Source organism: Vombatus ursinus, unplaced genomic scaffold (assembly GCF_900497805.2).
Source record: "Vombatus ursinus unplaced genomic scaffold, bare-nosed wombat genome assembly UNPS02009835.1, whole genome shotgun sequence".
NCBI lineage: Eukaryota > Metazoa > Chordata > Mammalia > Diprotodontia > Vombatidae > Vombatus > Vombatus ursinus.
Genome location: NW_020949613.1, coordinates 21,323,557 through 21,339,755, shown reverse-complemented (window position 1 = coordinate 21,339,755; position 16,199 = coordinate 21,323,557).

The window sequence follows — 16,199 nt, the reverse complement described above, 5'->3', positions numbered from 1 at the left end:
TGAAAGCTGCCTCCTCCTTGGTCCTCTTGTCAAGCTCTTCATAGATTGAAACTTAAGGAGAACACAGCAGTCAATGACTAATAGAGGGTTTCATTGTAAATCCCCACTGGTATTGTTCTTGTACTTCCTCTTGATTAAATCCTGTAGAGTATGTGAAGCTGCCTTTTAAATATAGAAAACATTCCTTCAAATAAATCTGCTTTAATCTAACAGCAGACTCTGACCTTTTGTTCTAAATTGTTTTTTTTTGAAGTCCTAATGAAGTAAGTTTTATGGGGATCCTTTAATATGTCTGTCCTAGATGGGCTTGGCACAGAAAATTTCATTGCTAGGGCCCTTCTATTGAGTTTAGGTTTCACAGTTGGGGGATGGAATGACACAGGAGAAGTACTAGCAAAGATCAACAAAAATGACTTAAACGACTGGAAAACAGAAACTTTGGGGAAGGATTAGAGGAGAGAAGAGAGAGGAGCAACTTACTGTCCTTGAATGGTTGAAGGGCTTTTACAAGGAGCATGCTGACTGTGTAGGTCCCTTATCTACAGAAGTCCAACTACATGAAATGAATTTAAGTACAATAAAGGTAGGGAGAAGGAAGGAGAGAATAATTTATTAAGTGCCAGGCACTGAGTTAACTGCTTTATAAATATTTTTTCATTTGATCTTCACAACAAGCCTGGGGAGTAGGTACTATTATTACCTCCATTTTACAACTAAGGAAACTGAGGCAAACAGAATGTCCACAGTTCCAGAGTCACACAGTTGGTAAATATCTGAGGCTAGATTTGAATTTGTGTCTTCCTGATTACAAGTCTAGTGCTCTGTCCAATAAACTACCTGAATACAGTCTCTGGTGAGGACTGCCATCAATCAATAAGAAAATAAATTAAATTGAAGAAAAAAATATAATTCAAGATTTCTTGACAATGCATACCTTAAAATAACTCTGTTCTATGACCCTGTGATTATTAATATTGACAAATAAAATATTGAGAAAACAAGTTTTAGAGTAGGTGCTTATCTGCATTGGTAGTGGGAGTTTCTTTAACAGGAATTCCCTACACTGACAGTTCTCAAACATTTGGTTAGATGACTCCTTTACACTCTTAAAAATTATTGAAAACCCCAAAGATCTTTGTTTATGGAAGTTTTACTTACTAATATTTACCATATTAGAAAATAAAACGCCTTAGTGTTATCATGAAAGAGTTTTGACCTCATGGACTCCTAAAAGGGCTGTTCCCACTAAACCACTCTCTAATTACTGCTGCTCTATATCAAATAAAATCAAAGATTCATTAAAAAAAAGTTTATGAAACACTTTTCTCACAATGACACTATTAAGTAGATTATGCAAATATTATTATCCCATCTTGCAGAAGTGGTAATTAGTCTCCAGAGGGACTAAATTTAGAGAGCTTTAGAAAGTCAGCAAGGCATAATGGGTAGCATACTGGACTTCAAGTCAAGAAGACTTTGCATTGGAAAAGTATATTTACATAGATTGGGAAAACAGGCACATACACATGTATGCACACTTGGTTTTTAACCAGAAATTAAATACTATCTGCACCATTGAATCATTAAAGAAAAGATGATTCATCTGATCTATTTTAAGAGGATGTTTAATGGCAATTTTGAGTAGATTCAGGGAAAGATCTTAGTTATTGTTCTGGGAAACACAGGAGTGCTCACCAATGACATAGGATTTAACTTGATGTGTTAAAGAAATAGGAAATATTATCATTTATACTACATTACATTTACATAACACAATAAAGTCTTTCCACACAACTGCCTTGTGCAAGATGGTGCAAGTATTATTACCTCAATTTTATAAAGGGAAAAACTGAGGCTTTAAAAAGTTCAGTAACACTTCAATAGTAATTCAGTTCATTCATTAGTAGAGCTGCTGCTAAAACCCACATCCTCTGATTCCAATTATAGTTTTTCTTTTCTCTTCTTCCATATTGTCTCATAGGATTAGTTTTTACGGAGTTAGAGTTTGTTTCATGGTTAGGATGGGAGGGGAAGGCACTTCTTGAATGGGACAGAGGGTGACATGGATAGGTCTTTAGGAATATAACTTTAGCAACTGTGTGGAGAAAGGACTTCATTAGTCAGGAAGATCAATTCAGAGGCATTAGTCCTTTCCTAGACAATCGTCTAGGAAAGAAATCGTGAGTACTGGGCCGGGATAGTGACCTGGTGAGTGAAGAGAAGATAGATGTGAGAGATAGGGTAGAGATAGAATCTATGAAATTTGGAAACTGGTTGGATATGTAGAATGAGGGAGAGTGAGGAACCAAGGATAACTCTAAGATTGGAAACTGGTGTGACTAGAAGAATGTTAGACAGAAATAGACAGAAACCCTAGACAGAAATAGGGAAGCACCATAGAGTGAAAGATAATAAATAAATAAAAAAATAAATAAATTTTGGATATCTTGAATTTGATATGAATGTGAGACACCTTGAAAATGTCCAATAAGCAGATAATGATGTGAGATTGAGCTCAAAGGGGAGAAAAGGGATGGAAATATTGATTTCAAAGTCATTTGCATAGACAAGATAATTAAGTCCATGGTAGCTGATAGCTCATTAGAGTCATACAGTTAGGGTCACACAGTTTTTGTCTGAGGCTGAATTTGAATTCAGGTCTTCCTGACTCCAGATCTGGCATTCTATCCATTGTGCCACCTAGCTAGCTGCTGTTTAAGTTACCAGTTGGTCTCTATGTCTTACATGCCTATCCTCAAAAATACCTTGAGTGTTATAATTCCCCTACTTCATTCAGGGCCCTCCAAATGTAAGGGAAGAGTAGAAGAGGAACTAATCATAAGACTGAGGGCTGAAGTGATGATGAAGGGAAAATGTTGTGCACCTGGAATACAAAGCAACTTGTAACTTCCCTGAAGACAACCTATATTCTGATACTAACATTCTTAAACCAGAAGGCAAAGGTATAGGCAAGCAGATGGTCAGGTCCTAAAGACCCAACCATGAAATACAGCTATCAAACATTTATTGAATACCTACTCTGGAGAGGGGCAGCTAGGTGGTGCAATGGATAGAGTGGCTTGCAATCAGGAAGGCTCATCCTCATGAGTTCAAATCCAGCTTCAGACAGTTACTAGCTTTGTGACTTTAGGCAAGTAACTATAAAATGAACTGAAGAAGAAAATAGCAAGCCACTTCAGTATCTTTGCCAAGAAAACCCAAAATGGGATCACAAAGAGTCAGATATGACTGAAATGAACAATAGCAACACTCTGTAGACAGCAATGTGCTAGACAACAAGGGTCATAAAATGCAGGGCCAGAACTCCTATCCTTGTGAGTCCTGCATAGCACATGAGGCATCTATCTAATTATGTAGACAAGGGGAAAGTAATAGCTTTGTTACAAGGAATATATCATGAGTTCAGTGACTGGACCCATGATGAAAGGCCAGAGCAGGATGAACAACAGAGCTAAATATGATCCCTAACAACTGAGATATGGATGGATCCCAGGGTCATAACCTCCCCCTTGCCAAAGGTCATATTGGGTTGAGAGGAATCCATAGGTATGAGTTTTCTTGGGTTTTGAGGGAAAAGAAAAGTGAAGCTTATCTTACCACACATACTACATATGTGAATATTTTTAAAAAGTTCTAGTTGATAAGAAGGCAGAAGAGGTTCTAGCCTAGACAGTCAGACAGCAATACACTAAAGCCTACTTTACAATATGAGTTTCAGTATAACATGGAATCTTCTTGGATCTCATCCAAGGATAGTTGATTACAGTAACAACTCAGTTAATCATAGCTCATATTAAGTAGCACTTCACAGTTAACAAAGCCCTGTCTTCCCAACAATTCTATGAGGTAGGTAACACAACTATTGCTATCCCCACTTTATGAAGAAAGAAACTGAAACTCAGAGGGTTCTACCTGACTGGTTCATAGTAACAGCTTATAAAGTATCAAAGGTAGACTAGAACCCAGTTATTTTGACTTAGACTTTCCTTTCTAATTCCTTCTCAAGCATAGCACACCCACCACCCTCAGAGGACTTCATTTACGTTAGTGAGAAAATAGAATTCACTCATTATATTTAATCTTCATTCTTTATTAGCTTCTTCCTTTTAGTCTATAAGCATGCATACTCACATCTCTTACATCCTTGAACAGCACTTATTTGGTGCTACCACCTATTAGATCTTCCCTCCCTTTCATAAACAAGCTCTTAGGGGGAAAAAAAATCTATATTCATTGTGCAGCTAAATGGTGCAGTGGATAGAGCACTGGACCTGAAGTCAGGAATACCTAAGTTCAAATCTGGCCTCAGATGCATGATACTCAGTAGTTGTGTGACCTTGGGCAAGTCACTTAACCCTGATTGCCTTACACACACACAAAGTCTATATTCACTACCTTCACTTCCATTCTTTTAAACTGGTTTTCAACCCCTTGCAATCCGGCTTCCAATTTCATCTCTGAAGCTGCCCTCTCCAAAGTTACCAGTGTTTTCCAAATTTGATGGTCTTTCATGCTAGTGGAGCACAAACTCTTGAAGATCTACCAATCAGAATCAGAAAATCTCAAAAATGAAAAGGGTCCACCCACAATTTATCCTATTCTTGACTAAGAATCACCTTTTGAAAACACCTGAGAAGTGGGTATGTAGCTTTTGCTTTGAAGACCTCTGGTGAGGGAGAAAACACTAGCTCATTCTACTTTGTGGATAGCTTTACTTTTGGGGAAATTTTTTTTCTCAAGTGGAACAGAATTTATTCTCTTACAGAAGCACATTTGTTTTGTTTTGTTTTGTGTTTTTTTTTTGTGATAAAGTGTAGGCAAAGTCCACATGTCTCAGAGGGGTTAGGGACTGAAAAACCGCTCAAACTGCAATCTCTTCACAAGCCACTAGGTGTTAATCTAAAATCTGAGCTACCAACCTGACTCCCTTTGAAAGGTGAGGGTAGAACCATTCCTGAGTCTAGATCTCAATTTCCTTTGCATATGTAAATATATGCCTTGCATGGATTTCATAGCTCCCAGTCTCCTTTCAGTGTATTTTAAATTCCAGTTGCCATCTTGTCTAGTCTATTGTATGGACAGCCCCAACAACAACTCATAATTTATTAAACGCTAATGTCTCTGTTCCCATTAAGATTCTTATCTCTTTCCCAATTTCTTAAGACCCAAAAGAATGATTAATTCACATTTACTGAATGAAATTGAAAATATAATATATAACATTGAGCAGCTACTCTCCATCTACTCCCAAAAACATCTGAAATTTCATCTGCCTTTTTACCAGTTTTGCAGGATTGAAATTAGTCAATCTGTTTTATTTTAGAGAAATACTGGAGGCAGCTAGGTGGTGCAGTGGATAGAGCACCAGCCCTGAAGTCAGGAGGACCTGAGTTCAAATCCAGCCTCAGACCAAACACTTGACACTTACTAGCTGTGTGACCGTGGGCAAGTCACTTAACCCCAATTGCCAAAAAAAAAAAAAGAGAGAGAGAATTGCTCACTGAGCCTCATGTTCAATGTTACTAGGGAGGAGAGAAGGAGCCATTTTTCTAGCAGCCAGTCCCAGCTGGCCAAGCAGATGAATGTCCTCTTGTCCCTGCTGCTTGAGCAGACAGGACACTGGAGATTCCAAAGTCAGAACCTATACACTTCTCCCAGGGACTGTCACTGTAACCCCCACTAAGCACACTAGAGCATACTGTCTCCTTATCCTTTTCTTGCTGGTCCCTGGTGTATCTCTGGTGCTTCCAACATTTGTGGTGCCCTATTCTCACTGGTAGCTTTTACTATGTATAGTCCAACCCATGGAGACAGGGGAGAGATAAGTAGGAAGAAGGAGAGGAGAGAGAGGAGAGAGAGATAGAGAGAGATTTATTTTTCTCCATTTCTTCTGGATCTAATCAGCTTTTGTTACCCTCCAACTACCATAGGTCTTTTACGATAACCAAGTCTTCCAACACCCTATTCTATTCCTTTGGTCCCTAATAATAATGAAGGCAAAAACACTGAGCTCTCTGAGAAACAGTTGTTATACTAAAACCTAAATATGACTCTTTGAAAGTTCCATACATTGTTCCAAATGTTTCTCTCTAGAAACAAATAAAATAAATTTACTACCTTTTCCATTTGCCAGCCCTTCAAAAATTTAAGGATACCTATTATCTCCCTTGCTCCCCTCACCCAAACCCAAATCTTCTCTTTGATAAACAAAGTATACCTAGTTCCTTAAACCAATACTCATATAGCATAAATTTGAGATCCCTCAATGTCCTGGTTGCCCTCCACCAACTTGTCAACTATCTTGCCATAATTTGTTTCCAAGAATTAATACTCCAGATGAGATCTGAAAAAGGAAAAGTAGGACGGTAATAGTACTGATGCTATAATTATCTACAACACTTGGATAATTGTGTATTTACAAGATGAATATGGAATAGATGGGAGGAAATTTTAGAGCAGAAAACACCAGGTTGTTGTGTGGAATGGGAATGACTTCCTCAAGAAAGTGAGATTTGAGGTGAGATTTTAAGAAAAACAGGGAAGTTAGTTGGTAGAAGCAAAGTGAGAAAGAACAGCTAATGCAAAGGCACAGAAATGGCAGATGAAGAGTCATGTACAAAGGACATCAAACAGGTCAGCATAACTATATCATAGAAGACTTGTAGAATAGGAAAATACAAAATACCGGAAAGGTAAGATGAAACAAGATTAGTCGGTCAAAGCAGAGTCTCAACTTTTGAAGTCAAATTCTTAACATAAATGTTATTGTCATTATGCCAAGGACCCAAGAACTTGGTGTGGGAAGGGAACCCCCAATATGGAAATTCTATTTATGCAGATTATAATTTATAATCTTAGAGAGTGGCCTGAAATTCACAGAGGTTGAGACTTGTCCACTATCATAGTCTCAGAGGTGGGATTTTAACCCAGGTGACCATAGTTCCCACTTCAGTATTCTAAACACTATTTCATGGGGCCTGTCTAGTGTAATAAGACAGAGACAACTCAACTTTCTCTTTCATCTGAGAGAGAAAACCAAGCAATGCTGCTATTGGATTATACTGTAAGAAGGAGAAATGAGATGTAGAGTTTTGAGAGATGGGTCATTAGCCTGTTACTAAGGCATGATATTATATAACCATAGAGGAATTCATCTGCCCAGAGAACTGATAAAACTTTTTCACTTTGAAAAACAGAGCAGCTCAAAAATTTGGGACTTGTCTCTATGATATTTTCCATTTATCACTGTGAATAAAGGAATGAGGGAAATGACTATTCAGTATACAAGTCTTATTGTTAAGGAGGAAATAGTTACAGAAATAGAAATGATACATAACCTTGAGGGCAAGCGACCATCTATCATAGAGTTAGTCATAAAAGAGGAGAGAAAAGCTGGGTGTGATCTGGCATGTACCATAGTTGTAAAGAGAGAAGATTTAAAAGGCTTTAGATATAGGATAAGTCACATTCAATGACAATATTCTGTAAAGGAAGTAATTTGAGAAGAAATAGGACATTTTCAAGAATTAAATTGTGAGTACACAAGTACAACTGATGAGACAGAAAAAAAGGGAATCTACCTATAAAGACTGAGGGCTACTTAGGGAACTCGTTGATAGCTCAGATTTTTAAAAGAGATGCATAGAAGATAGAAGCAAAGGCAGGTAATTGAGGTTGAAAAGGTAGAATTAAAAAATCATAGACTATGAGTTTTAGAAGGGAACTCAGTGGGCATCTAGTCAAACCCATACACAAAAAATGGAGGGTCTGAAAGTAGGTTTCCTATATTTGCCCAGAGCCCTCTCAACCAAAGGGAGAAAGAGGCCCCAGGAGCAGGGAGGTACTATGGAGGTGTGTTTCAGAGTTTATGTGAATCCCTCTCCCTCATGCCTTTTCAGTTCTTTTGCTCTGTTGTCTTCCCTCTTTAGAACATAGGCTCTTTGAGGGCAGGAATTAGCTTTCTTTCTACTTAAATTTATTTTCCCAGTGCTCAGCACAGTGCCTGGCACATAATAAATTCTTAATAAGTGCTTGTTTACTTCATTTGACTTTACTTTCTATCTCTAATCAAGAAAAAGATACTCCTGCCCTCCAAGAGTCCTTTATTTCCCTCCACTGAGCTCCCATTAAGTTAAATTATGGATGTGGCACAGCTGATTGACCATTAGTTTCCTTGCTTGAAGGACATTGTATCTTGGGTGCCAGGTCAATTGATTCATTGGCTGGGTCAAATAGGTTGCTTGCTCCTAAGAGCTACCTCTTCACAACACTCAGCCGCTACTGCTACTGGTTCCAGTTTCTGAGAGGACCTTTTATGGGTCTCTGGCCTTTCAAAATTCACAAGATTTGTTCTATCTGTGGTATTTATTCGCCTAAAATTAAGAAAGAACATAACAGAAACAGATGAGACAGAAGTACTATGGGTCCACAGCTACAGTTATCCATTTAGTGAGATAAGAGAGCCATGGTTAGCCATTATTGCTGCTACCTCTGCCCACTTAGAAAAACAAAGCATTTTCCTTTCCCCTCACTCTAAAGTTTCCTGAGAAGAGAGAGAGAGTTTATCTACTAGAACCTTGTATATGCACACTCAGTTTTGACTCATTAGCCAGTGAAAAACTTTTTGTCACATGACAACAGTCATTTCTGGAAGCAGGCTCATTAAGCCTCCAAGTGGACATTAAAAATGTTGTAAGGACTGGGCCCTCATTGGACAATTTCTTCCTTTCCCAAACTATAGCTAAGTTAAATGAATATAAGGGGAAGATCAAAGAAATCTACCGCTTGGGCTGGATGAGAATGGAAGGGGAAGGGTACAAACATGTATTAAGTACCTGTCATTGTGCTAAGTGCCACACAAACACCTCATTTGAATTTTACAACAATCCTGGGAGGTAGGTACTATTATCATCATAGTTGAGGAAACTAAGCCACACAGGGGATGAATTTCCCAGGATCACACAGCTAGTAAATGTCTGAGGCTAGATCTGTATCTAGGTTTTCCTGACTGCAGGCCCAGAATTCTATCTGCTGTACCATGTTGCTGACTAGGTGAGAAAGAAGGAAAGAAGATGGAACTATTTTGTTCCTATTTTTCTTCTGTTTTATCTGCCAAAGAGAATAATCTTTTGATTCAGAAATATAGATCAAAAGTAATTAAAAGGGATAGGAGAATTGTGGGAAGATGATGGAATAAGGCAGAAAATTACCCAGTTTTCCCAAATTCCCCCCAAGTAACTTAAATACTTACTCAAAGTGAATTTTAGAGTGGCAGAAATAATTAAAAATCAAGGTAAAGTAGTTGTCCAGCCTATGACAACTTGGGAGAACATTAGGAAAGATCTAACTTCCAAGGCAGTGGTCTGGCCAAGTGAAATGCAGATATCCTAGGGTAGATATCAGACAGTCAACAAATAGCAAGCCCTTGGGGTAGCTAAATCTAAAATTTTCTGGAACTTTTGTCCCATGTATGGTGTGGGAGTCTAGCAGTTGATCAGGGCAAAATTGTAGGGCCCTCCACTGGCACTGGATGTGGGGCCCAGGCCTGCTGACCAGACACAGGCCCAGGCTATAGCTGCAGAAAAAGAGTGAGCACACACCAATGAGTGTAGTTGGAGAAAGTCTAGGGCCCTGCTGATTGTGGTCACTCACAGGAGAGCAAAAGTGCTGAGGGCCCTGTTTGGGGCTCAGGAGTGGAGAGGAGTACCTGAAGTCACTAACAGGCCAAGGCATGAGCCAGAAGAGCAGTGACCACATCTGGCCTTGGATTATAGACTACTGAAAGAACGAAAACATCAAAGACCCCCAGACAGAGCTCAGAAAACAACAACTATGCCCTGGGAACAGAGTCTGACCCTGACATTAAACTAATGGTCAAGAAATAGGCCATTAAAAAGGAGTAAGTAACTGAGAAAAAATTTGACCATCAATAATTACTATGGTGGTAAAGATCAGGGTGCAAACTCAGAAGAAGAAAATGAAGTAAAAAAAGCTACTTGCAAAGTTTCAAAGAAAAATGTAAGATGTAAAATAACCCAAAAAGAGTTCTTAGAAGAGCTTAAAAAGGACTTTAAAAATCAAGTAAGAGAGGGTGAGGAAAAATTAGGAAAACAATAAAAGTAATGTAAGAAAATCAAGAAAATGATGAAAAGAAAGCCAATCAATTGGAAAAATAAATCAAAAAAACTTATGGAAGAAAATAACTCCTTAAAATTAGAATTGGGCAAGGTGAAGCTAATGATTTCATAAGACATCAAGAAATAATAAAACAAAATCAAGAGAATGAAAAATAGAAGAGAAGATGAAATATCTCATTAGAAAAACAAATGACCTGGAAAAGAGATTGAGGAGAGATAATGTAAGAATTATTGTACAACCTGAAAATTATGATTAAAAATGGGCTAGACACTATGCTTCAAGAAATTATTAAGGAAAATTGCCCTGAAGTTTTAGAACTAGCGGGTAAAATAATTTTTTATTTTTTAAAAATCACTCACAGGCACTAAAAGAGATCTGAAAATGAAAACTCACAGGAGCATTGTAGCTAAGTATCAAAGCTCCCAGGTCAAGAAAAAAATATTACAAACAACTAGAAAGAAATAATTTAAATATTTTGGAGCTATAGTCAGGATAACACAAGAGTCAGTAGCTTTTACATTAAAAAAACTGAAGGGCATGCAATGTAAAACTATGAAGAGTAAAGGAGCTGGGTTTGCAACCAAGAATAACCAGCAAAGTAGAGTGTAATCTTGCAAGGGAAAAAATGGATACTTGATTAATTAAAGAGCTTTCAAGTATTCTTGAGGAAAAGAACAGAACTGAACAGAAAATTTGGCCTACAAGAATCAGGAGAAATATAAGAAGATAAACCTGAAAGACTAATTATGAAGGATTTAATAAGGTTAAACTATTTATTTTTATATGGGAAAATGTTATTTGTAACACTTCAAAATATTATTATTACTAGAGTAGTTTGAAAGAGTATACATAGATAGTTGATTATGATGGGATCATCCTAAAAAGTAAAATTGGCTAGTGAGAAGTAAAATGGAGCAAATTTTTTCACACAAAAGAAGCGTGAATGGAAAAACTGTTATAGTGGAGGGAAGGAGAGGGTGGAGGGCACTTAATATGGAAACCTTATTACCATTTGAACTGGGTTAAAGATGGAATAACATATATACCTAGTAGGGTATAAAAGTCTTCTCAACCTACAGAGAAATAGGAGGGCAAGGGGATAGGATAAAGGAGGGAATCTTAGAAGGGTGTGCAGATTAGGGAGGCAGTGATGGGAAGTAAATTAGATTTCTGAGGAAGGATAGGGTAAAAAGAAAGAGTGAGAGAAGGATAAACGGTGAGGAAAAAATAGGATGGAGGGAAATACACAACTAGTAAGTATAACTTTGAATGTAGAATGAAACAGATAGCATAATGGGTCAAAAAACAGAACCTGATATATGTCATTTATTAAAAAACACATTTAAAAATGAGAGACACAAATAAAGTAAGAAGAAAGGGCCAGAGTAAGAACATATGGCTTCAGCTGCTGCTGTTGCTGTTGCTGCTGCTGCTGTAAAAAAAAAGCAGCAGTGAAAATTATGATCTTAAAGTTAAAACTAAAATAGTTTAATTAAAAGAGATAAACAGGGAGACTATGTTATGTTTAAAGGTACTATAGATAATGAAGTAATATCAATACTAAACATATATGTGTCAAATGCTATAGCATCCAAATTTTTAAAGGAAAAGGTAAATGCATTACAGGTGGAAATAGATAGCAAAACTATAGTAGTGGGGGACTCCAACCTTCTCCTCTCAGAATTAGATAAATCTAACCAAAAAATTAATAAGAAAGAGTTCAAGGAGATGAATAGAATTATGATAGACATCTGGAGAGTACTGAATAGGAATAGAAAGGAATATACCTGTTTCTCTGTAAAGGTACATGACACTTTTACAAAAATTGACCATATATTAGGGCATAAAAACTTTATAATTAAACGCAGAAAGACAAAAATATTAAATGCATCCATTTCAGATCATAATAGAATAAAATTATATTTAATAAAGGACCACAGATTAAAGATTAATTGGAAACTGAATAACCTAATCTAAAAGAATGAATGAGTTAAAGAACAAGTCATAGAAAACAATAAATAATTTTATTAAAGAGAATGATAATAATGAGACAACATACCAAAACTTATGGGATGCAGAAAAGCGGTAAACAGAGGAAAGAATGCTTACATCAATAAAACAAAGAAAGAACAGACAAATGAATTGGGTAGGCAATCAAAAAAAACTAGAAAAATAACATATTAAAAATCTCCTATTAAACACTAATTGGAAATCCTAAAAATTAAAGATGAGATTAATAGAATTGAATGTAAGAAAACCATTGAATTAATAAATAAAACTAGGAGTTGGTTTTATGAAAAAAAAACCCAATACAATAAATAAGCCATTGGTTAATATGAATTAAAAAAAAGACAGAATGTGTTAACCAAATCACTATCAAAAATGAAAAGGGTGAATACACTATTAATGAAGATGAAATTAAAGCAATTATTAGGAGTTATTTTGCCAAATTGTATGCCAATAAATGCAAAAATTTAGATGAAATGGAAAAATACTTACAAAAATATAAACTTCCCAGATTAAAAAAAGAGAAAATAAAATATCTAAATAAACCTATTTTGGAAAAAGAAATTGAACAGGCCTGAAATGAGTTCCTAAGAAAAAAGCATCAGGGACTTCTGCTTCTGGGATCCAAGATGGCAGAGTAAAAAAGTAGTCTCTCTCACCCTCCCCTATCAAACCCTGAAAGCCCAGAAAATATTGTCCCAGGAAAAACCCTGGAACAGCCAAACCAGAAGAAAGATGGGGAGCAGCAGTCCAACAGCCCAGGTAACTTGAGGAATTAATGGGAAAGGCCCCTCTTGCCCTGGGGCAAGGGGAGCAGTAAGGAACAGGAGGTGTCCCAGCAAACTAGTGGAAAGCCCCACTTTAGCACATGAGGAGGAGATCCTGAAATCCAAGCGAATACCAACACCTGGACCTCCAAATGCCTCAGTGAGGGTGGGGCAACTGGTGGAAACCAGCTCAGAAAACCACCAGGTGCCTTGGCATTCTACAGCAAATGGGGCTCCTAGCACCTCAGCAAAAATAAGGGACACAGCACTACAAAGAGCCCCAGGCGGATAAACACCCTGCAACATCCATCTGAAAGGGGCTGAAGAAAGTGAAAGGAAAGGAAAAGCAGGCAACCTAGAGTTGTCCTAGAGTTCCAGCCTTGCTGATTCCAGCCCAAAACTGAGTAAATTGCTAGAACCTTATAGCCTCCAATTGCCAACTTTGGAGGCCCCAGCACAGAAAGCCAGTGACCAAGTCATAGGTTCCCAACACAAGGAACTTGGATCACTGCCCTCTGCTCCCCAGCAGGAGAGCTCAATTTCTTTGAAGGCCAGGGAAAAATCAAATACCATGAGCAAAAAGAAATGTACCATAGATTCATGTTAGGAGAACAGTGAAGATCAAGGCAGAAATTCTGAAGAGGACAACATTGTCAAAAAACCCATATCTGGAACCTCGAAAGGGAATATGAACTGGTCTGAAGCCCAAAAAGCCTTCTTAGAAAAGCTCAAGAAGGATTTTAGAAGTCAAATGAGAGAGGTAGAAGAGTCCTTAAAAAATACAATTGACCAACTGGAAAAAAGTACACTGAAGAAAACAAGTCCCTAAAAATACAATTGGCCAACTGAAAAAAAAAGTACACTGAAGAAAACAATTCTCTACAAAATACAATTGGCCAAATGTGGAAGGAGGTACAAAATCTAATAGAAGAAAACAATTTGTTAAAAATTAGAATCAGGCAAATGGAAACTAATGACTCTATGAGAGAGCAAGAATTAGTCAAACAGAAACAAAAAAAATAAAAAAAAATAGATGAAAACATAAAATACCTCATTGGTAAAACAACTGACCTGGAAAATCAATCCAGGAGAGATAATTCAAAAATTATTGGTCTACTTGGAAATCATGGTGGAAAAAAGAGCCTGGACAGTATCTTTCAGGAAATCATCAAGGAAAACTGCCCTGAGATCCTAGAACCAGAGGGTAAAATAGCCATGGAAAGAATCCACTGAACACCTCCTGAAAGAGATCCCAAATTGAAAATGCCAAGGAATATAGTAGCCAAATTCCAAAATTACCAGGTCAAATAGAAAATACAGCAAGCAGCCGGAAAGAAACAATTTAAATATCATGGAACTACAGTCAACATTACACACTACCTTGCAGCTTCCACATTAAAAGACGGTAGGGTGTGGAACATGATATTCCATAAGGCAAAGGAGCTTGGATTACAACCAAGGATCAACTACCCAGCAACAATGAGCATGATCTTTCAGGGGAGGAGATGGATTTTCAACAAAATAGAAAACTTCCAAACCTTCCTGATAAAAAGACCAGAGTTCAACAGAAAATTTCATCTTCAAGTACAAAACTCAAGAGAGACATATAAAGGTAAATAGGACAGAAAGATACAATATGTTGTTAATAAGGGCAAAATGTTTACATCCCTACAAGGGAAGATGACACTTGCAACTCTTGAGAACTGTATTATTACACTATGTTAAAGGAGTATACATAAAAGGGTGGATATAAGTTGACTTTGATGTAATGTTAAAAAAAATCTAATCAAGTGGGTTAAATGGATCCAAGTTACTGGATTAATCTGATCTAAGAAAATGTACTGAGAAAGGAGGAGGCAGACAAGGGTAAATTACATTACAGGAAAAGACACAAAAACTTATTACAGCAGAGGGATAAAAGGGAGGGAGATGAGCATTGTTTGAATCTTACTCTCATCAGATTTGGCTCAAGAAGGGAATAACATAATCAGTTAGGTATAGAAATCTAAACTTGCCCTATAGACAGTAGGATGGAAAAAGGGAAAGAAAAGGGAGGGGGGATAGAAGGGAAGGAAGAAGCAGTAAGGGTATAGGGGAAGAAAAGGAAAGGGCTAATAGAAGGGAGGAGGGACTGAGGGAAGCGGTGGTCAAAAGCAAAACACTAGTGAGGAGGGAAAAGGAGAAAGGAGAAAGAAAAGCATAAATGGGGGGGACGGAGAAAAAGACATAGATAGTAATCATAACTGTGAATGTGAATGGGATGAACTCTCTCATAAAATAGAAACAGATAGCAGAATGGATTAAAAACCATAATCCTACAAAATGTTGTAGGGACACACACGGGGTAAAGGTAAAAGGCTGGAGCAGAATGTATTATGCTTCAGCTGAAGTAAAAAAAAGCAGGGGTAGCAACCCTGCTCTCAGACAAAGCAAAAGCAAAATTAGATTTTATCAAAAGAGATAAGGAAGGAAACTACATCCTGCTAAAAGGCATCATAGACAATGAAGTAATATCATTACTAAACATATATGCACCAAATGGTATAGCATCCAAATTCTTAGAGAAGTTCAGGGAGTTACAGGAAGAAATAGAGAGCAAAACTATACTAGTAGGGGACCTCAACTTCCCCCCTCTCTGAACTAGATAAATCTAACGACACAATAAACAAGAAAGAAGTTGAGGAGGTGAATAGGACATTAGAAAAGATAGGTATGATACACCTCATGAGAAAAATGAATGGAGATAGAAAGGAATATACTTTTTTCTTGGTGGTAAATGTCACATACACAAAAATTAACTATGTACCAGGGCATAAAAACCTCACAATCTAATAGAGAAAGGCAGAAATATTAAATGCATCCTTTTCAGATCATGATGCAATAAAAAAATTACATGTAATAAAGGGCCATGGAAAGATAGACTAAAAAATAATTAGAAACTAAATGATCTAATCTTAAAAAATGATTGGGTCAAACAACAAATCATAGAAACAATCAATAACTTCATTCAAGAGAATGACAATAATGAGACAGCATACCAAAACTTATGGGATGCAGCAAAAGTAGTTCTTAGGGGAAGTTTTACATCTCTAAATGCTTACATAAATACAATAGAAAAAGAGGAGATCAATGAATTGGGCATACAACTAAACAAACTAGAAAAAGAACAAATTAAAAATCCTCAATTAAACACCAGATTAGAAATATTGAAAACCAAAGGAAAAATTAATAAAATTGAAATTAAGAAAACTATTGAACTAATAAGTA